The sequence below is a fragment of the Schistocerca piceifrons genome, chromosome 7 (assembly GCF_021461385.2).
Source record: "Schistocerca piceifrons isolate TAMUIC-IGC-003096 chromosome 7, iqSchPice1.1, whole genome shotgun sequence".
Lineage (NCBI taxonomy): Eukaryota > Metazoa > Arthropoda > Insecta > Orthoptera > Acrididae > Schistocerca > Schistocerca piceifrons.
The window spans coordinates 270,876,587-270,900,053 of record NC_060144.1 but is presented as its reverse complement, the minus strand read 5'-3'; the positions used below and the strand labels follow the sequence as shown (position 1 = coordinate 270,900,053).

At 45.4% G+C, this 23,467-nt stretch overlaps 1 long non-coding RNA gene across 2 annotated transcripts in view; it reads left to right on the top strand.

The window, feature by feature from the left end:
• LOC124805117 overlaps nucleotides 1-23,467 on the top strand; it is a 188,482-nt gene that overhangs the window by 91,898 nt on the left and 73,117 nt on the right. For both annotated transcript variants that reach the window (XR_007017396.1, XR_007017397.1), the window contains exon 3: nucleotides 834-972. This is a non-coding gene — a long non-coding RNA (uncharacterized LOC124805117). The remainder of the gene's footprint in view (nucleotides 1-833; nucleotides 973-23,467) is intronic.

Below are 23,467 nucleotides of genomic sequence, written 5' to 3'. Positions count from 1 at the left end.
GAAATGGTAGGCAACAATGACAGAAGTAACTGCGGGACAGATCACTCAGATACCAGCAAAACAGCCACATGAAATCATTCACTGAATTGAATAGCTGACTAGGCCACAGGAAACAATAGTTTAATTTGTATTTCTGTTAAGCAGATGATAATTGTGTCATGTTGTATTCCAGGAATTTTCTGTTAATTTAATAGGGGTATGTGTGCTCCTTCAAATTTTGTACATAGGTATTGTGTTGTGTATTGCATTGTGAAACGCTGGGGCCTGATTTTATGTCACCTCTTAGAAACACTCACGTGGAAGGATGGAAAGGAAAGTTCTGGATTATAAAGAGTGATGAAGATGAGAAGATGTACTGTCTGACATTTTTATTTTCATTACTGCGGGTACGACAGGAATTGTGAGACATCTGTTGAGTGGTTGTGACAAAGGGAGAACCATCTGATTCCCAGTTTAGATTTACATTTCTCATAAAGTTATTGTTTTGACTAGTCGAGAGGAAGACTGTAAACAGTGCAAGCCTTTGTTGTTTATGTTGTTGTCACCTGTGCCAGTAATGCCTTCTTAGGATGACAAATTATGTATTCTGGGACTAATTCACACCACCATTTCATGGACCCATATCTTGAGAGTGCAGGTTTAACTTATATTATTGACAGAGTTTCATTTCAGATTTAGGACACAGTGTGCAGCATTGTAAGTGAGTATACTTGACCTACGAGAGAAATAAGACAACATCAAGGTGTGCTTGGCTGTCAGGTACAGTCTACGTTTGGTGTGACTGCTTAGATTAAGAACTTACTAATAATGTTCCGAATTTGTGTTTTACATAGGTTTCTTCCCTGTAACTTTATGAAAAGAAGACAAGATGATTAGGTAGCAAATTTGGAAAAATAGAAAGGATTGTCAGCAATCATAACCATAACCGTACAGAATGGAACATATTAAAGAAAAGACAACAATCAAAAGAATGTGAGTATACTCATCTAAAGTTATGTGTCTGTCTATTTAATATTGAATAAAAATGTTTATTCTTTGTGCCTTGTTCATTTATATGTTCGTGTGTCACGGTCATGATAAGAAGTATTGGTTTTGTTCATGTATAGGTTCTTAGGTGAAAAGCACATAAGGGATAGGATATATTGTGAGGTCATTGTTAATATTTTGTGTGTTTTAAAAAGATTTCTGCATGAATGATTCCTGTTAACTCCACTTATAATCCGAATTGCTGTAATTAACCGTCAAATGTGTAATTATACAAGAAACCAGCCACATGAGTGATCAAGAACATTGGTTGTGTAGTCAAAGGACCAAAATGTTGGAATCACTGTATATCAAGAGCATCACGGTACAATTTACATGTTTCCTTTCATTGCCAGACACTTTTCCTGTATGACATTTATGGGGGGAGCTGTTACTCTATTAGCAGGGTAAAACTGCATGTACTTCACTAACACTGTAGGTGGTGGAGTAGTTAGTCTGATTAACATTAATGTTACTAATCTTACAAGTTGTGTGTGAACCATATGGATGTGAAAGTATACATGTTATATTTAGAATAGTACCACAGCACAGGTTTAGTGCAAGAACAGGATTAGTATCAGGTATGCCTAATGTATTTTTGTTTACACCAAATACGTTGTAAACTTGAATTGTGTGAGTCCAGCCTTGTCTTGTTTGTTACTTGCTACATTAGTAAAGTGCAGAGATATACACATAAGGGACCAATGTGGATGACTTATGGAGTGGTTGTACCAGAAACTGTAGAAAATGCTAATCTGGGTCAATGGACACGGGGTTGTGCATGGCAGACAGAGGATGGGGCTCTTTACCTACCTGCGCCAACCTGTGGCAGTTGCCCCTTCTAAAGCCAAAGACCAATAACTTGTGTTGGGAGACACACTCATGAGCCAGAAAATATGTTTATGGAGAGTCTGTAGCTGTACCATGCCTCCCTGACCTGTCACACGGTGTCAAGGACAAAATGACCCAATATTTTGCATGGCAACATAATAAATGATGTAACTGCGGTTGTGGGGTAGCAATGACGGAAAGCGTGGCGGGACCCACGAACAACAACACAACAGGAGAGGACGGACATGACTAACGAAGGACAGAACAAATACAACAAGATTGAACAATGGAGTCACAAGGAAACAAACACGTCCACTCGTGCACAGAACAAGGAAGTAAGCTGTCTAACGCGACACGAGGTGTCAACAGACGTACATGAGATTTGACTGGCTGGCCGAGCGAGAGGCAGGCACTTAAGTACCATATTTACTCGAATTTAAGACGCACTTTTTTTTCCTGTTTTAGTAATCCAAAAACCCGCCTGTGGCTTAGAATCGAGAGCAAAGTAAGCGGAAGTTCTGAAAAATGTTGATAGGTGCTGCCACAACTAATTTCTGCCGTCGAATATATGTAGCGCTACACAGGCATGCTTTGCAGGCACAAAGATAAATACTGACGCCAAAACCTCTGTGTCATTAAAAAAAAAAAAGAGGTGGAAGACGAGCTTTTTTCTCCGTCCCGATTTTCGACCACTGCATTTTCGTACATTATCCAACGAAGTAAATACAAATCCCGTATTGTTCATCTTAGAATGTAGCAGCATTTCAATGTACTACGAAAATCCGACTGGCAAGACTGGGATGTTTGCCAATATGGCCAACTCTTCCGTTCTGAATTTTTTCCTACCTGTGAGAAGAGATGGTTGCTGATAGGAACTTTTATGAATTGTGAATCACACGCAGTATTCTCTTCACCATAAGAATAATACGAATATAAACATTTTGCCGTGTATTCTTTCGTGTTTGCTGCTATCTCATTTAAATCCTGTCTGCCTAATAAACTATGAAAGTAGAGTGAGACAACAGCAAACGCGGAAGAATATACATATCATGTCATGTTTATATTCGTATTATTCTTATGCCTAATAGGGATACAGTCAGAAATGAAACACGGCAACTGACTAGATTTTTAAATCTAAGATGACTCTAATTTCTGTGCAGAATGTAATGTACTAAAAAGGCATCTGCAAAGATTTTCAAATGGAGAAAAATTTTCGCTAAACTCTCGTTCGGAACATTTTTTATCATACGCAGGCTATTATTTGGTTCTTGTTGATCATTATCAAAGAAAGCAGCAGTGTAAGTAACAACAAATAGCAGTCTCTTGCCATTATTTCACTAATGAGACGATTCCTCTCTTTTTTTTTAATTGTAAGTGGCGGCAGCGCGCACAAAAGCAAGCCATGCCACAAGCCGCGACAGGCCGAAAGCATTCCATTATCAGAATGCGACAAACATTGCATGACACAGTACAGTAATGCATTTTCAGCTTATAGTGACGTAAACACCTATAACAAAGAGAATGGCACTTATCAGATCAAAGAAAAATAAGCAATCTATTGAAACCAGACGAAGCACGTGAAAAAGGAAGGGTACCCATATAAATACGGACGGAGTGCCTGACGCATAGCAATGGCTACCTGGTAAAGCTTAGCTGCTAAGCTTACGACCCAAACCAAACTACTGTAGCTGTATGGTCATTCATTAGACCTAAATTGTGTCTCATATTACAATGGACCAACATTGTTTCGATTTGGAGGTGCGGCCTAAGACTTTCCTCTCCCATTGAATTTCGAGTCTCAAATTTTAGGTGCGGCTTAGATTCGGGAAATTTTTTTTTCCTTGATTTCGAGTCGCATTTTTCAGGTGTGGCTTAGATTAGAGTGCGGCTTAGATTTGAGTAAATACGGTACGCTATCGGGGGTGCTGCTATTGGCCACTGGAACCACGTGTTCCACTGTGGCACCCTCACACTAAAAGTGGACCAGGAGGCGTGTGCCGCCACAGCTTACGGCGCAATGGTGCAGAGACCTCTATGAGTCTTCGACGTCCATGAAGTCTGGCGCAGATTCAAATTCTGTGGCGTGCGGTACCAGATCCCTCCCCCCTGATACTTGCGCGTAGAGGTGGAAATGCCCTGGACGGTGCTGAGGTGGGTGGCAGTGGGAAGAGGAAGTGGGCGTATCAACCGTAATTGGCGGGGAGGAAGGGATGCCCGAGGTATCCATGACAGCCGATCCAGAGTCCAGGGCGGGGGAGGGAGCTGCCGCCGATCCGCCTGGAGGCGGAGAGGGCCAGCAGCAGGAACGCGGGGAGACGGCAACCGGGGGCTGGTACGGTGACTCGAGGACCACTTCCATGACCGTGGTGGGTGTCCAACCCGCCTTGCGCCCATTCTCACGGGCCCACACAGCCGTGCCAGGGGCATACCGCTGCAAGGACTGGGAGTGGGGTTGGGAGGAGGATGGCATCAGCAAATGGAGCAGGGTCTGTGGCTGTTGCCCATGAAGGAGCTCTGCCTGACTGTGTCCCTTGGCGTAGTGCGATAGGTGCTCAAAAACAGGGTGAGGGCCGACGTGGTTGGAGATGTGTCGACTGCCTTAGTCAACTGGTGTTTAAAAGTGCGGACAAGCCTCTCCGCTGTGCCATTAAACGAAGGGTGGAAAGAGAGGGGGGGGGGGGGGGGGGGGGGGCTACGGATATGTTTGAAACCTTTGGCCTGACAGAAGTCATGGAAGGAGGACGCCGTGAATTGGGGACCATTATCGGAGACCAACATGTGGGGCAGGCCCTCAATGGTGAGAACCTGGGCCAGGGCTGTGAGTGTAGCCTCCGTGGTGGTGGATGCCATATGGAGAACATATGGGTATTTGGAGTAGGCATCAAAGATGAGTAACCACATGGAACCCAAAAACGGGCCCGCAAAATCGATATGGATGCAATCCCAGGGCCGGCGAGGCACAGGCCAGGGTGCAAACAACTGAGGGGGGCTTGCCTGGTGATGCACACAGACAGTGCACCTACGGACCAGGCGCTCAATATCACCATCGATGCTGGGCCAATACACATGCTGGCAAGCCAAAACTTTTGTACGGGACATACCCCAGTGCCCGCGGTGTAACAAACTGAGCAACTGAAACTGCAATTCCAGAGGGATGACCACCCAGTGGGCATCTGACTCCGTGGCCAACAGAAGGACATCATCGACCACGGAGAGCCTGTGGGACAGGTGGCGCCAGGGGCTGAAATCGGACTGCATCCAACGAGTAACATAGGATGGCCACCCATGGACCACGTAGTTGAGAACCGGCCGCAAGACAGGGTCGCAACGGGTAGCCGCACCAATGTGAGCAGCCATAAGAGGCAGACTGTCCAGCGCATCCTGGTGGGCAGAATCAATGTAAAAGCAGAGGACCTCCTCTTGGTCAAAGGCAGGATTGGGGCCTGCTGGGAGACGTGACAAAGCGTCCACATTAGCATGGTGGGCATTGGGCTTATACCGGATGGTGTAAGTGTAATTACATGAAAACAATGTCCAGCACTGGAGACATTGAGCCGTCCACTCGGGAAGGTGAGATTGGGGTCCAAAAAGTGTAACCAAGGGTTTATGGTCCATCAGGAGAGTGAACTTTGCCCCAAAGAGATAGGTGTGAAATTTTTGGACAGCAAACACGATCACCAGGGCCTCCTTTTCAATCTGGGAGTAGTTCCGTTGTGCTGGGGTCAACGTCTTAGAGGCATAAGCAATGGGCTGTTCGAAGCCATCGGCATCCCGGTGCGCGAGGACGACCCCAATGCCGTATGCCGACACATCAGCTGCCACAACCAAGGGGTGGTCCAGAGAGAAGGGAGTAAGGCAAGGGGCGGACTTCAGCATCACCCTCACACTAAAAACGGGCCAGGAGGCGCGTGCCGCCACAGCTTATGGCACAATGGTGCAGAGACCTCTATGGGTCTTTGACGTCCATGACGTCTGGTGTGGATTCAAATTCCACGGTGCGCAGTACCAGCTAATGGAAATGAATTCTTTCTCTCTCTCTAGGGGAGCACTCAATCAGCCAGTCTATAGCCTTGCAGTTCTGTGATTTCTGATTGCAGATGCCCACATTTCTGTCTCTAAGAGACTACACCCATGCTATTGCTCACGTGGGACAGTCAAATCAGCAAATTGTTTTCTATCACAGACCTTTAGATAGGGTGCACAACTCTAACAAGTTCAACCAGTTTTTGCTCTTGCATGAGTCGTCATCAACTCTCTGTCTCTGTACAAATGATTTGACACCACAGGAGCATCCTGCCAAACAAGCCTCCATGTGCCATAGGAAATGGCTACCAGATAGTTGTCCTGGACTCTGCCAGCTCTCAAGAAGTGGTGGACAGAGATGTGCAACTGCTAACACTGCCAGTGACAGCCATGGTCCAGGAGGAACCTCATGCCAACCAATGATCTGGACTGACAGAAGTTGCAGCCAATGCCCCCCCCCCCCCCCCCCCCAACCACAGACACACACTACGCATCCACATGGTATTCCAAGTGAAGTGAACCATGCCCTAATGTGTGACCATGTGACATGCCCCTGTCTCTTGTGTGATGCTCTCAGAAGAAAGAACTAGGTTAGAGTAGACACTTGCTGTGTTTGTGATTCTTTGCAGCTGACTTCGCACCCAATCCTATAAAGAAAGTGTTTAACAAATTTTGTATTAGTATTAAGTGACCATCACTGACACATTTCTTGTTCATTTTAGTGTAGATCACACTTATCAATTACACTCCTGGAAATTAAAATAAGAACACCGTGAATTCATTGTCCCAGGAAGGGGAAACTTTATTGACACATTCCTGGGGTCAGATACATCACACTGACAGAACCACAGGCACACAGACACAGGCAACAGAGCATGCACAATGTCGGCACTAGTACAGTGTATATCCACCTTTCGCAGCAATGCAGGCTGCTATTCTCCCATTGAGATGATCGTAGAGATGCTGGATGTAGTCCTGTGGAACGGCTTGCCATGCCATTTCCACCTGGCGCCTCAGTTGGACCAGCGTTCGTGCTGGACGTGCAGACCGCGTGAGACGACGCTTCATCCAGTCCCAAACATGCTCAATGGGGGACAGATCCGGAGATCTTGCTGGCCAGGGTAGTTGACTTACACCTTCTAGAGCACGTTGGGTGGCACGGGATACATGCGGACGTGCATTGTCCTGTTGGAACAGCAAGTTCCCTTGCCGGTCTAGGAATGGTAGAACGATGGGTTCGATGACGGTTTGGATGTACCGTGCACTATTCAGTGTCCCCTCGATGATCACCCGTGGTGTACGGCCAGTGTAGGAGATCGCTCCCCACACCATGATGCCGGGTGTTGGCCCTGTGTGCCTCGGTCGTATGCAGTCCTGATTGTGGCGCTCACCTGCACGGCGCCAAACACGCATACGACCATCATTGGCACCAAGGCAGAAGCGACTCTCATCGCTGAAGACGACACGTCTCCATTCGTCCCTCCACTCACGCCTGTCGCGACACCACTGGAGGCGGGCTGCACAATGTTGGGGAGTGAGCGGAAGACGGCCTAACGGTGTGCGGGACCGTAGCCCAGCTTCATGGAGACGGTTGCGAATGGTCCTCGCCGATACCCCAGGAGCAACAGTGTCCCTAATTTGCTGGGAAGTGGCGGTGCGGTCCCCTACGGCACTGCGTAGGATCCTACGGTCTTGGCATGCATCCGTGCGTCGCTGCGGTCCGGTCCCAGGTCGACGGGCACGTGCACCTTCCGCCGACCACTGGCGACAACATCGATGTACTGTGGAGACCTCACGCCCCACGTGTTGAGCAATTTGGCGGTACGTCCACCCGGCCTCCCGCATGCCCACTATACGCCCTCGCTCAAAGTCCGTCAACTGCACATACGGTTCACGTCCACGCTGTCGCGGCATGCTACCAGTGTTAAAGACTGCGATGGAGCTCCGTATGCCACGGCAAACTGGCTGACACTGACGGCGGCGGTGCACAAATGCTGCGCAGCTAGTGCCATTCGACGGCCAACACCGCGGTTCCTGGTGTGTCCGCTGTGCCGTGCGTGTGATCATTGCTTGTACAGCCCTCTCGCAGTGTCCGGAGCAAGTATGGTGGGTCTGACACACCGGTGTCAATGTGTTCTTTTTTCCATTTCCAGGAGTGTATATTAGAACATGAGAAACACTAATTGTCTGACACATCACATCTTTTTATCTTAATATACATTTTATTCAAAGGTTGTAATGACAATGACATCAATTGTATCTCATTTAGTGAAGATAGATCGATATTTTCATGTCTAAATACATTATTACATGTATCAATATGAATTGCCATGCTCTCATTTCTGTCAGCTTGAATCTTTAAAGAATGCTCGTACTTATTAGGATCACTGTACAGTTTTTATATGTATATAAGAATATATCTTTATGCCTCCTTTTCATCCAATTTCTGATTCATGATGTCACAATTTCGTATGAATTTCATTTACTATGCCCATCCATCAACAGGATCATACTCTAAAATATTTGAACTGTCACATGTTTATAACCTCCTGATACATTTTGCATCTGTCTGCATATCTTGATCCAACGATTTCTTATTTCCTGTCATATTTTTAAGCAAACAAAGATTTAACTTAAAATTTCAAACACAGTCTCTGAGGGGCGTTCTTCCATACCTGCAAATGAAAGTGTCATCAATAATCACTTTTGTACGGTATATCAATGAGTGAATTGGATATTGTAAAGTCTTGTGGAAATGGACCTTTTGCCACTTTATGTATGGTTTAGTCATTTATGAAGAACAAGAGCCCATACAATGACACCACAGTTCTAGCTAATACCTTTAATACCACTCCTTGCTACACAATTCACATTTTTCTATGGGTGTCCTGACCAGTTACGACTGGTGGTAGTCATGGAAATTTTGCTTTGAGTTGCCCCACTACCTTACCTCAGTGGTACAACTCCCTCTTGAACTTTCATTGGGAGGGAGAGGCTATGGAAGGTTACAAGCCATCTGGCTTGCCTATTTTCATTAACAAGCTAACGCTATCTGCTCCTTGTCATGACTGTAGATACATGGAACAGATGATTCTCATCACTTTATTCAACTCTGATCACCATTCTTGATTCTGAGTAATGCATTTGATAAAAGTGCAGGAACTGTCAGTCTGAACTTATGTCGCTTCAGAGGAAACTTGTAGTTTGTTTCCCCAGGAGTTGGGGAATGACCAATACACATGACATTGGGAGTAGCGTGGCCTTGCCACTCAGAAGATTACGTCCCTGGCTTTCAAGGGTAGTAGAGTCCAGACTGAGGTTTTCAGGATCTCATGTCACTCCTAGAAGGATGGGATTTTTGGTGTTGTGGGAGAGAACTCACTATTCTTGAAGAGGCCAGGTCTGTTGTGGGTATGGGACCAAATGGGCTCCTGTTGTATACACCTGATGTGTTGGAAATTCTGAGTTGTATACATGACACTCTGATTTGTCTACTCCATTTTGAATGTCCACAACAAACATTGAGAGGAGAGTGAGTGCTAATTGACTGACTGCTTAATATATTCCATGTTGGTAAATTATTTAACGTTGCAAAAACGGTTCAAATGGCTCTGAGCACTATGGGACTTAACTTCTGAGGTCATCAGTCCCCTAGAATTGAGAACTACTTAAACCTAACCTAAGGACACCACACACTTCCATGCTTGAGGCAGGATTCGAACCTGCAACCATAGCAGTCATGCGGTTCCAGACTGTAGCGCCTAGAACTGCTCGGCCACACCGGCCAGCATTTAACGTAGCAGTTTCATGCCATTGGGCAGAAGTAAATGACTTGTTGCCCGATCGGTGCTAGCTGTCGTCCCTACGCAAACGGGGGAGTCGGATGCATGATCAGTGCCACTGTAACTGGTCATCTTTAAGGTGACTTCACATGCTCAATGTGCAATCATACTGGTGTTCTGCGCTGGGCTACTGTGCTAATGACTTACCATGATCTGCAGACTCCAAGCTGGTGGAGATACTGTGGTGACCCACATCTTCATGTCCATTGGGACAACAAGTGATTGGTGAGCATATTGTGCAGCACCAGCTTGTTATCAGGGAGTGTATCATTTTATGAGGGTACATCGATGCCACAGTGACATTAGATTCCATTTAAGAAGATATGTTCTTCCCATTTTAGTTCGGAAAAATAACCACCTCAGATTTGTGCAGTTTATTCATATTGAGGGAATGTGAAGCTTGAGTCCTTTACCTTTACCTGGACATCATACTTGTGCTGATTAATTGTCTCTCATGTCAGATTTATATTGTCACTGTGTCAGTTTTCTTGTGGATGAAGACGAAGTTTTGTAACATATCACCAGTTTATTTTGATTTGAATTTCATTTAAAGTATGTAGTGGTCCCTTCATATAATCTTCACTATCAACTGTTTTTAAGATATAGTTAACAGTATTATGAAACAGAAAGTTGCTACTCACCTTACAGTGGAGATGCTGAGTTGCAGATAGGCACAACAAAAAGACTTTGACACACACACACACACACACACACACACACACACACACACACACACACACACAACCAGTGGCTCTTGCAGGGCCACCCGCATTGCTACCCGCGCTGCCCCCGCCAGTAGCCTGCACGCTATTCATTCATTTCTTTAGTTAGTTGACTTGACTGAATTGGGTTATCAAGTAGTTGTACTTTGCTATGTAGCATGCGCAACCACATTTCTGTCTGGCACATAGATAGCTAACACATACCTATGAGAAATGGCCATTCTAGCGATCTCAATACAGTATTCAGTCTGGTATTTGTGTGAGAAAAGCCACAAATATTCTACTGTTTTCGTGTACAGAGAACCTTCGATACATAGCGTTATAAATATGGACTATTTGCCGAACAGTAAGCTAGTTTACATTCAGAAGCAGAAATATTCATACTGAAGAATGAATAAGTAAAAAGTCCTAGTTGCAGCCAGTGCAAGTGTGAAGACTAGTCAAGAGTGAGAGTGATCAGTTGATTGTTAAGTATTAATAACAGTAATTCATAGTAATTTCACAGTAAAAATATTGTTACAACACTCATAACAATATTTTTACTAATAATGTAACAATAGTTTCCCATTCCTAACTCATAATACAAGTTAGGTGTGGGGAAACTATTGATGTGTATATCTCCGGTAAAAGTGACTTTCGAGAAGATTCCTAAAAGTACATTGTTACTATATAGGCCCTCTATTGAATGCACTAGAAAGGAACAGAATCAGTAGGTATTTGTTCACACTCCATAAAAGTGTGGAAGCGAAAGTTCTCGAAACAACCAAGCCATGTATATGAGGGAAGCAGAGTCGCTAACAGGTAGTCAGTTTGAAAGCTACAATTGTTGCAATAACTTGGACATGATAAAAGTGCAATTTTTGGCTATTACCATGGACTTCAGTCAGTGTTGTGCTTAGTGATATTAGAAATCCGTGGAGCATGACCATGTGTATTTTAGTGCTAAGTGTACTAGTGTTGCATTTTTCAGTGCGAATAAAGTGTTTTTTTGAGAATAATTGGCATCTTATTTTTTATATCATAAGATGGCATTGTCTTGCACGAGGGTAATCCCAAAAGTAAGGTCTCCAATTTTTTTATAAGTACAGAACTCTGTTTGTGTGGCAGTTGGTCACACTGTTATGAAGAGTGCTTCACGCAGTGTGTGTCAACATACGCACGCCGTGCTGAGGTGCTCAGTCTTGGCTTGGCAGCCGTTGAGAATGGAGCTCCCACTGGATGTTACCGCCAAGTGCAAATTGCACGCAGTTATTCGGTTTTTGAACGCAAAGGGCACTGCGCCGATTGAAATCCATCGCCAACTAACGGAAGTGTATGGTGAGTTGTGCATGGATGTCAAAAATATTCGTAAGTGGTGTAGAAAGTTTGCAACTGGTCAGACCAAAATTCACGACGAACAAAGGAGTGGGAGACCGTGAATTTTTGAGGAGACAGTGTTGAAAGTTGAGCAAAGCATGCATGATGATCGGCGGATCACCCTGGATGATCTCTGCACACTGGGTCCTGAGGTTTCCCGAAGCACCGCTCACAGAATTTTAACGGAAACATTGAACTACCAGAAGGTGTGCGCAAGATGGGTGCCACGCATGCTGACAGAGGACCATATGCGGCAACGAGTTGATGCTTCCCGTGCATTTCTTCATCGCCTTGCTGCTGAACAGGACAACTTTCTCGACTCAATTGTCATGGGTGACGAAACCTGGGCATACCACTTTACACCTGAGACCATTCAACAATCACGCGAGTGGCGGCATCCTTCTTCACCAAAGCCGCGCAAATTCAAACAAACACAGTCTGCCGGTAAAGTCATGACAACCGTTTTTGGGATCAGAAAGGGGTATTGTTGGTTGACTTTATGTCCACTGGTGCAATTAATGCTGACAGGTACTGTGAGACGCTGAAAAAACTCAAATGGGCAATTTAGACCCGGAGAAGAGGAATCTTGATCAAGGGCTTACACATTCTCCATGACAATGCTCGCCCACACATCGCTCAGCAAACCGTTGCTCTCCTGGAACAGTTTCAATGAGACATAAACACCCACCCACCCTATAGTCCTGACTTGGAGCCCAGTGACTATCACCTGTTCCCTAGGTTAAAAGAACATTTGGCCAGAAAGCCATTTAGCTCTGATGACGAGGTGCAAGAAGAGGTTCATAACTTTCTGAACAGCATGGTGGCAAGCTGGTATGACATGGGCACAGAAAAACTGCCACAGCGTCTATAAAAATTCATTGACAGATATTGTGATTATGTCAAAAAATAGTTAAATGTTCAAGTTGTAAACTGATGTTAACCATTGTAGAAATAAACAGGTCTATGTACTTATAAAAAAAACAGGATTCCCCTCATATATATGTATAAACAGTTTAAATAAAACTTCCTTAAACTTTGCATGTGACTTGATTATTTTTTATTATGGTAAAAGCAAAGGTAGCTCAATGTATCTTTAGCACCCTATCCTTGAGGTTTTTTTGTACCTGCAACTGAACGCAACTCACATGCACATGACTGCAGCCACTGGTAACTAAAGCCACACTGCGAGCAACAGCAGCAGTGCATGATGGGAATGGCAACTGGGTGATCATAAGTAGGAGGCTGGGGCAGGAGGGTGAAGGATAGCATCGTGGGGGTGAGAGACAGTGGAGTGCTGCTGGGGAGCACGCAAGGACTAGTTGGAGAGAGGATAGAGCATCTAGGGGCAGTCAGAAGTTTAGGCAGAGGGCAGCTGAGAGGTGGTGGTGGGGGGATGGGAGAGGGGTAGGGGGGAATTAGCAGAAAAGGAGAGCAGTAAAAAAACTGGGTGCACTGGTAGAACGAGGGCCGTGTGTTGGAATGGGAACAGGGAAGGGGCTGGATGGGTCAGAAAAATGACTCACGAAGGTTGAGGGCATGAGGGTTACGGGAATGTAGGATATATTACAGGGAGAGTTTCCATCTGTGCAGTTCAGAAAAGCTGGTGTTGGTGGGAAAGATCCGTATGGCACAGGCTGTGAAGCAGTCATTGAAATCAAGGACATCATGTTGGGTAGCATACTCAGCAACTGGGTGGTTCACTAGTTTCTATGTCACAATTTGTTGGTGGCCATTCATGTGGACAGACAGCTTGTTGGTTGTCATGCTCACATAAAATGCAGCACAGTGGTTGCAGCTTAGCTTGTAGATTACATGACTGGTTTCACAGGTAGCCCTGCCTTTGATGGGATAGGCTTTGTTTGTGAACGGTCTGGAGTAGATGGTGGTGGGAGGATGCATGGGACAGTGGTACTCCAAAGCAGGAGTAGGAAGTGAGCAGGGCGGAGAGTTTTTTCAGGTGGCATTCTGCATGTAGCTCTAGTTCCTGGAGGGCAAGCATTATCATGTGCGTTTTGGTTCCAGAAATTTGGGATTGTATAGCAGGAGAATTTTACAGCTGGAGAGAAGGCATCCTCCCACCACCACCACCACCACCACCACCACCTGCTCCAGTCCAGTCACAAATATCATCTATCCCACAAAAGGCAGGGCTACCTGTGAAACCAGTCATGTGATCTACAAGCTAATCTGCAAACACTGTGCTGCATTCAATGTGGGCATGACAACCAACAAGCTGTCTGTCTGCATGAAGGGCCACTGACAAACTGTGGGCAAGAAACAAGTGGACCACTCTGTTACTGAGCACACTACCCAACATGATATCCTTCATTTCAATGATTCCTTCACAGCCTGTGCCATATGGAACCATCTCACCAACACCAGCTTTTCTGAATTTCGCAGATGGGTACTCTCCCTGCAATATATTCTATGTTCCCATACCCCTCCTGGCCTCAACCTTCATTAGCCATTTTTCTCACCCATCCAGCCCCTTCTGTGTTCCCATTCCAGCACTACACAGCCCTCATTCCACCAATGGACCCAGTCTTTTTACTTTTCCCCTTTTCCGCTAACCCCCCCCCCCCCCCTCCCCCGCCAACCTGTCCACTGCCCACCCCTTAACCTTCTGACTGCACCTAGCTGCCCTACCCTCTCTCCAGCTCGTCCTTGCGTGCTCCACAGCAGCACTTCACTGTCCACCTCTACCCTGCTATCCCTCCCCCTCCCTGCCCCAGCCTCCTCCTTACCCCCACCCAGTTGCCACTCCCATCATGCACTGCTGCTGTTGCTCATAGTGTAGCTTCAGCTGCCAGTGGCTGCAGTTGTGTGTGTGTGTGTGTTTCCCCTCTCTTTTCAAATAAGGCTTTGTTGGCTGAAAGCTTATATTGTGTTTCTTTTTGTTGTGCCTGTCTGCAACTCAGCATCTCTGCTGAATGATGAGTAGCAACTTTCCTTTTCATAATATTGTTACATCCCATCCTGGATTTTCCATTGTTTGGTTTTTGCCTGATGGCTTTGCTTCAGTCCTAACCTAGTGCTGTTTTCCTTTGTTACTATTTTCTAATGCATTACTATTCCCAATGTCCATTCCTCTTTCTCTTCTTTCCTGTGTTTCTCTTGTCGCCTAACAAACCACACTGCATGCTCTACTTACGATCCATACTGTATCAGCCATCTCGGCCACGCACAGCAGGCGGCTACAAGACCAGGCTGATTGTTTGGTCAGGATCTTATGTCCCACATAACTCCTGCCGATATCAGTAATCCTATACATTCAAATTGATCATGCTCCCATATTTTTCATATTTTTGCGTATTATTTCCTGCACCTTTCCAGTGCCACAGGATTTTGTATATCATCCTATGAACCCCTCCCCACCCTCCATTCTTTCTCCCAGTTCTCTCACACTAATTTCACCTCATCCAGTCACATTTGCCATCCCCCTTCTACACACTTATCCACCCTCAGACCTGGCACCCATAGTAAAATATTATTTTTCATTATTTATATCTTTTGTTTGGTCTCATTGTGACTTCATACCAATTTTAGTGAATGTTCGCCTTTCACTATCGTCGACTCCCTCAGATTTAATCTTGTTTCCCACTTTTTCATCTGTTTCTTCCTTCTCGTGATTTTTCCAATGCATTTGTGTGTATTTTCAGGAATTTTTTTGGACGTAATTCTATGTTATTTATGTAATTTTTCGCATTTTTTCCACCCCCCATGTATCCTAGCTCCTCCACCTGCATCAATACAAAAAAGTTTCCTTATCCCTAGCCAAAACCCAATCCTACATGCATTCCTGCATTGTTGCTTGGATGATGGAGTCCCCCCAAATGACCTTACCATCGAATTACCCATCTCCGGCTACCAACCCTCCTTCCACAGTGACCTCCATCCATTGAGATTTTGCCGATCCTTAGCCCTCACCAACATATTCCTGCAAAACCATATCAACCAAGCCCGAACCTCATTGCAGTACCTTCTCTCTATCCACAAAGTTCTCCTGTTATGCAATCCCAAATCACGGGGCCCATAACACACATTTAAACTCTTGCCCTCCAGGAACTAGAGCAAGATGCACAATGCCACCTCAAAAAATTCTCCACTCTGCTCACTTCCTACGCTCACTTTGGAGTACTACCATCAACCACCTCTACACGGACCTCCAGACCTCTCCCACAGCCCCTCCTAGCTGACAAACCCTGTCTCGCAGACATGCTACATTTACTCCACCCTCCAAAACTCGCTCCCACCACCACACTACATCCATGAATCCAGAACCTAAACAGACCCTAAATACAGTCATGAACCTTTCCTCCATAAGCCTTAGCCCCACAGAAATATCAGTTCTTTCCAATGGCCTCACCTCTTGCCTCACTCCCAAATTCAATCATGCAAGGACACGTTAAAGACCTTCTTTCCTTCTCCCAGTCCCTACAGTGGAAACACTTTTTTGCCACCAACCCTACCAATCAGACTCAACCAAAGACCAACGTTGAATCCTGCCTGACTCAGTTCACTCCACCATCCAACCATGATCCAACCCCACTGCCCCCAAATCACCCCATTAACTTTCCACAATTTCTTAACCTCAAACATTGCCTCACAATCACCCCCAAATCCCTCAACATGCAAACTAACCTTACACCCTTGGAAACAACGGCAGTCCACCACTTAAAAACTGATCCCAACCTTATAAACCTACCTGTGGACAAAGGCTCGACCACTGTTTTTTTTGAACGACAAGGATTACCTGGCAGAAAGACTCCACCAGCTGTCAGATACTTCCACTTACAAACCTTGCCACAGTGGCCCCATTCCAGAAATCCAGCAGGATCTCCAGCCTCTCCTCAAATCCTTTGGCCCATCCCAGAATCTCTCCCAGGAGTCCGTCTCTCTCCTTACCCCTACCTCCCCTCACTCCTACCTTTTACATGCTACCTAAAGTTCATAAATTCAACCACCCAGGATGACCCATTGTGGCCGGTTACTGTGCCCCCACTGAGACAATCTCTGCTCTCGTAGACCAACACCTTCAGCCTATTACCTGGAACCTACCCTCCTATATAAAAGATACCAACCATTTTCTCCACCGTCTCTCCACAGTTCCTGTCCCTTTACCATATGGTACCCTGTTCGTCACTGTTGATGCCACCTCCCTTAACACTAACATCCCAAATACCCATGGTGTTACCATTGTTGAACACTACCTTTCCTAACACCCGACGGATTCCATACCAACAACCTCCTTTCTAGTCACCATGACCAACTATATCCTCACCCACAATTACTTATCCTTTGAAGGCATTACCTACAAACAAATCTGAAGTACAGAGTATGCCAACCTGTTCATGGGCCATCTAGAGGAATCCTTCCTCAACGCTCAGAACCATAAACCCATCACCTAGTTCAGATTCATTGATGACATCTTTGCAATCTGAGTCGAGGTTGAGGACACCCAATCCACATTCCTCCAGAACCTCAACAGCTTCTCCCACATTTGCTTCACTTGGTCCTACTCAACCCAACAAGCCACCTCCCTAGATGCTGACTTCCACTTCAAAGATGGTTACATCAGTACCTCTGTCCATATCAAACCTACTAACTGCCAGCAATACCTTTACTTCGACAGCTCGCACCCTTTCCATACCAAGGAGTCCATTTCATACAGCCTAGCCAACCATGGTTGTTGCATCTACAGTGACGAGTGATCCCTCTTGAAATATACTGAGGGTTTCACTGAGGCCTTCATAGGCCACAATCATCCTCCCAATCTTGTACAAAAACAAATCTCCCATGCCTTATCTTTCCATTCTCCCACAATCTCCCAAAGTCTCACTGTCTGGCCACAGAGGAGCATTCCTCTCATAACTCAGTACCACCCAGGACTGGAGCAACTGAATCACATTCTCTGCCAGGGTTTTGACTACCTCTCAATGTGCTCTGAAATCAGAAATCTCCGGCTCATTATCCCTCTCACCCCTCCCACAGTGGTATTCCGTCATCCACTGAACCTACACAATATACTCACCCATTCTTACAAAACCCCTGTCCCCAACCTCTTACCATATGGCTCATATCCCTGCAATAGACCAAGATACTGTCCCACACATCCTGCCAACACCTACTCCAGTCTGGTCACTAACATCACCTATCCCATCAAAGGCAGGGTTACCTGTGAAACCAATCACGTGATCTACAAGCTAAGATGCAGCCACTGTGCAGCATTTTATGTAGTCACGACAACCAACTAGCTGTCTGTCTGCATGAATGGCCACCGACAAACTGTGAACAAGAAACGAGTGGACCACCCTGTTACTGAGCACACTGCCCAACACGACATTCTTCACTTCAATGCCTGCTTCACAGCCTGTGTCATATGGATCCTTCCCACCAACATCACCTTTTCCGAATTGCACAGATGGTAATTCTCCCTGCAATATATCCTACGTTCCAGTAACCCTCCTGGCCTCAACCTTCATTAGTCATTTTCCTCACCCATCCAGCCCCTTCCTCATTTGTACTCCAGCACTACAAACAGCTCTCATTCCACCAACGCACCCAGTCTTTTTACTTCTCCCCTTTTCCGCTAACCCCCGCCCCCCCCCCCCCCCCAAACCCATCTGTCCCCAGCCCACCCCTTAACCTTTCGACTGCACCCCCTTAACCTTCTGACTGCACCTAGCTGCTCTACCCTCTCTCCAGCTCGTCCTTGCACGCTCCCCAGCAACACTTCACTGTCCTCCACCTCTACCCTGCTATCCCTCCCCCTCCCTACCCCAGCCTCCTCCTTACCCCTACCCAGTTGCCACTCCCATCATGGACTGCTGCTGTTGTTCACAGTGTGGCTTCAGCTGCCAGTGGCTGCAGTCGTGCGTGTGTGTGTCCTCTTTTTTCGATAAGGGCCTTGTTGGCTGAAAACTTATATTGTGAGAATCTTTTTGTTGTGCCTATCTGCGACTCAGCATTCTCCGCTGTATGGTGAGCAGCAACTTTCCTTTTCATAATATTGTTACATTTCATCCTGGATGTTCCATTGTATGAAATATAGTTAATTGATTTTATAACAACCCTCCACCTTAGGATCTGATGTTAGTGGCAAGTTTCATACAGCATATTTCCAATGTGTTAAGTGTATGAACATTGGATCTTAAGGGGAACCATACCACTGACTTTGATCTTTACCATGTCTATCATCATCCTGTGAGTATTTGGTGGTTTGCTACAAGAAGCAGAGCACTGAAAGGGGGTGGGGGGCCACACTGACTTGAATTTGAAACATTGGCAAAAGTCGTGGAGAAAATGTTAAAAGCCTGGAGCATGGAAAGGAAGTAATATGGTTTCCGTACTCCCCTCAAGTTATTCCTGCTGAAACAAATGTAATTGACTTGACATATGACCTGTTCTTGGTGTTGACATAATGCTTACTTTGTTTGCTGCTGGACAATGACACAGGTGGCTTCTGTTCATTCCTATGTGTAGCCCTTTCCTTTAGACCCATCTCTCTCCTTTCACAAATACATTTGTTATTTATGAGTTCCCTCTCAAGCTCTATATTCAATATAGATTGTGTATCGACTACTGTTTTTTACATTTATCTCCATGTTGGCATGGATTACACATTGTGTTAGCATCTCATCAACGTAGTCCACTGTGTTCCAGAATCTGAACTGGATCTCTTGAGATTCAATTGCTGACACCTTCTCCTGTGCTGCTGTCAAAGCCACCAGCAGAGAAGAGGCTCAGCTGACATTGCCAATCCAGTGCCACCAGGTCTATGAGTTTATGGCGGCTAGTCTTTCCCACATCTTTGTGGGAGTGCACTTTGGAAGGTAGTCACTTGGCTGTTGTCTCTGAGGCAGCTGACAGCACTAGGATGGGTGTGACAGCCAAGAGCAGCTAGTGGCTGCTTACTCGTTGCCCACCATTGCTGTTGATTATGCAGTGTGGCGTGGTGTGCTGACATCAAGAATAAACTAGCCCCGAGTGCCGATGCGCGAGACTGACATACACTCAGCCAGCAGGAGGGCATGGTCTCATTATTCACGCAGTGCAAAAAGTACCAACAGATGAACACATTAAAACTCTTTAATCACTCAAGCTGTGTGAATTATGATGAGAAATGCTCTAGGTCACAAAACACTTCAGCAGGTTCATCTTAAAGGAAGCTATCACCACTGTTAGTACTATGACTTCAACCAGTCATAAAATGGCATCCAATATTTCCAATATTCCATGGCTGATGGCAGAAGCTTATTTCTTAACAGCATACAAAAAGATTGCTACATCCATGCTGCCTTTAAGCCACATAACCACTCTCCAATGGTAAAGTCCTTGTTAGAAACCTCTTGTGCTGCTTTTGCTCAAGTGCTGTGAAGAAGAGAAATACGATCCCGTCGACATAATTCTGTATCTCTGCAGATACACAAACATTGTTTGTAGAGCACAACAGAGATGTTACTTAATTTCAATCTCGTACTTTCAAAGAAACTGGAAGGTACACCGAAGTCCGGAACTCTTTATTTCAATGAAGTGTAAGAAAACTCAAAATCACTGGAAGCTAGTGAAAACAGTCCAAACAGATCTACTGCTAACTCTAAAATAAGGGAAGGTTGTATTTATTTAACAATGTGTGGAGTGAAATGATAAGCAACACACATGGAAGTAAACTGACTTGCCGCTTAAATACTCAGTGGCTTCACCCATTACACACTTGGTTCATGATTCCACTGGGAGCTGTGGCCCCAGCATAAACTGCAATTGGTGCAAGTCAATCAAGGTTACTACACAGATAGTTGGGATAATGTGTTTGGCATTTCCACATGATGTCACTGTCAAAAATGAGTAGTAGCACAAGAAGTATTCTAATTTTCGTGTACAACACTATTGTGCTTAATCCTTTAATGAGTGGTTAATATTAACAAATGATGATTATGAATAATCAAAATGCATGTACTGGTAATTGTTGGATGATTACATCACCAATTTTAATGACGTACACTATGCAATCTTATTTTCATAACAATGGTTTTATCATTTCTTTTGCTGCGAAAATTGTTTCAAAACAATTAGGGCACAAAGGTTCTTTACATTTGACAAAGATATATTTTGTTTTCCTTTTACAAATTCCATAATGACAGCGATTTGCATTTTTGACATTTATCAGATCTGACCAATGGTTACCTGCATGATGAAGTATTCCATCTGGGGTTCTGTCACTGGTTGTCATTTTACTTTAGATGGAGTTGGCTTGGCCTGTACCTTTCCTACACTACTTCCACCTTGTGAGCCAACATTTATTAGTGTTCTTGCTACAGACACCTTGTGATCTAAAAGAATCAGCAATTTACTACACACACATACTTAGAAAATGAAATAACAGTCGCAGATACCAATGTTTGTTGCGACATCAGAGTGCATGCAATGCCAAGCATTGGCCCATTAAATCAACACCAACCACGATTGTGTGAATTGTAGTAAGCAACAGCACTTGGGCAAAAAATGTGAATAACATTCTCCTATTTCTTGCTTCATCAGTTTGCATTATCCTGGGGCTTTCTACCAACACTTGCTGAAGGCACATGGACAAGAGAGTTGTCAAGTCAGAAGGGGTGCACTAAACAGAAAAAATGCCAAGAAGTGTGAATGTTACTACTTTCTAAGGCCATGAATTGCATATGTTGTCCTCCTAGTAATGACTAGCGAAATTAAACAATATGACTCCTCTTGGCATATACATAGTATTATTCAATACTTTCTATTTGATAATTCCTCACCCGAAGTCCTTCAGTCTGTTTTTATTCAGTTTTTAATAGTACTGCATAAGCAACAATGATAAAAGCTTTCATGCATACTAAGGAAACACCATAATTCCAGTCATTTAAACATTACTATGCATAATTATACAGAAGCTAGAGACTTAATTGCCTTACTATCAATAGTTTTAACAAAATACTCGTATTAAATATCTTAATTTGGTGAGCTTGAGTGCATCTTTTAGATGATTTTACATGCTTGTTTAGACAAGTGCTGGGCAGGCCCCCAGTTTCTGCCTCAGAAAATATGATACGAAAACATTTAAAATATGATCAGACACGGAAAAAAGTTTACATAATTTACAGGTAAGTGGTCCACATTACTTCCCTCCCTTAGGTAACTGACAGCTGCAGCAACAGCAAGGGCATCCAGCCATGAAGTTAAATACAATATATTTGCCAAATTTGTGTACAGTGTAGCCTACCCTAAATGAGGTTAATGCTAATGAAAAGAAGATTAAGACGAGATGAAACACCTTAATCCAGTTTGGAGTGACCTGCAGACGCTCTCCATATGTGTGTGCTGCTTTCTGCTGCTGCTGTTTAGCCCTCTGTCCCTTTGCTGATGTGCTGAGGTGTCTTATTTGGATGAAGGTTCTGGTACATGTTGTAACAACCTCTTGAGAAATATTTTGATACTTCCCGATTAAAAGTTTAGTCAGTTTATTTTAGAACATCTTTATAGATACTGCTGCCACAGAAATTTAAAAATAGTACATATAATTTTTTGACTATTTCAAATGACTCATCTGAGAAATGAGTGAGCCACAGTGAGATACACTATTGGAAATGGAAAAAAGAACACATTGACACCGGTGTGTCAGACCCACCATACTTGCTCCGGACACTGCGAGAGAGCTGTACAAGCAATGATCACACGCATGGCACAGCGGACACACCAGGAACCGCGGTGTTGGCCGTCGAATGGCGCTAGCTGCGCAGCATTTGTGCACCGCTGCCGTCAGTGTCAGCCAGTTTGCCGTGGCATACGGAGCTCCATTGCAGTCTTTAACACTGGTAGCATGCCGTGACAGCGTGGACGTGAACCGTATGTGCAGTTGACGGACTTTGAGCGAGGGCGTATAGTGGGCATGCGGGAGGCCGGGTGGACGTACCGCCGAATTGCTCAACACGTGGGGCGTGAGGTCTCCACAGTACATCGATGTTGTCGCCAGTGGTCGGCGGAAGGTGCACGTGCCCGTCGACCTGGGACCGGACCGCAGCGACGCACGGATGCACGCCAAGACCGTAGGATCCTACGCAGTGCCGTAGGGGACCGCACCGCCACTTCCCAGCAAATTAGGGACACTGTTGCTCCTGGGGTATCGGCGAGGACCATTCACAACCGCCTCCATGAAGCTGGGCTACGGTCCCGCACACCGTTAGGCCGTCATCCGCTCACGCCCCAACATCGTGCAGCCCGCCTCCAGTGGTGTCGCGACAGGCGTGAATGGAGGGACGAATGGAGACGTGTCGTCTTCAGCGATGAGAGTCGCTTCTGCCTTGGTGCCAATGATGGTCGTATGCGTGTTTGGCGCCGTGCAGGTGAGCGCCACAATCAGGACTGCATACGACCGAGGCACACAGGGCCAACACCCGGCATCATGGTGTGGGGAGCGATCTCCTACACTGGCCGTACACCACTGGTGATCGTCGAGGGGACACTGAATAGTGCACGGTACATCCAAACCGTCATCGAACCCATCGTTCTACCATTCCTAGACCGGCAAGGGAACTTGCTGTTCCAACAGGACAATGCACGTCCGCATGTATCCCGTGCCACCCAACGTGCTCTAGAAGGTGTAAGTCAACTACCCTGGCCAGCAAGATCTCCGGATCTGTCCCCCATTGAGCA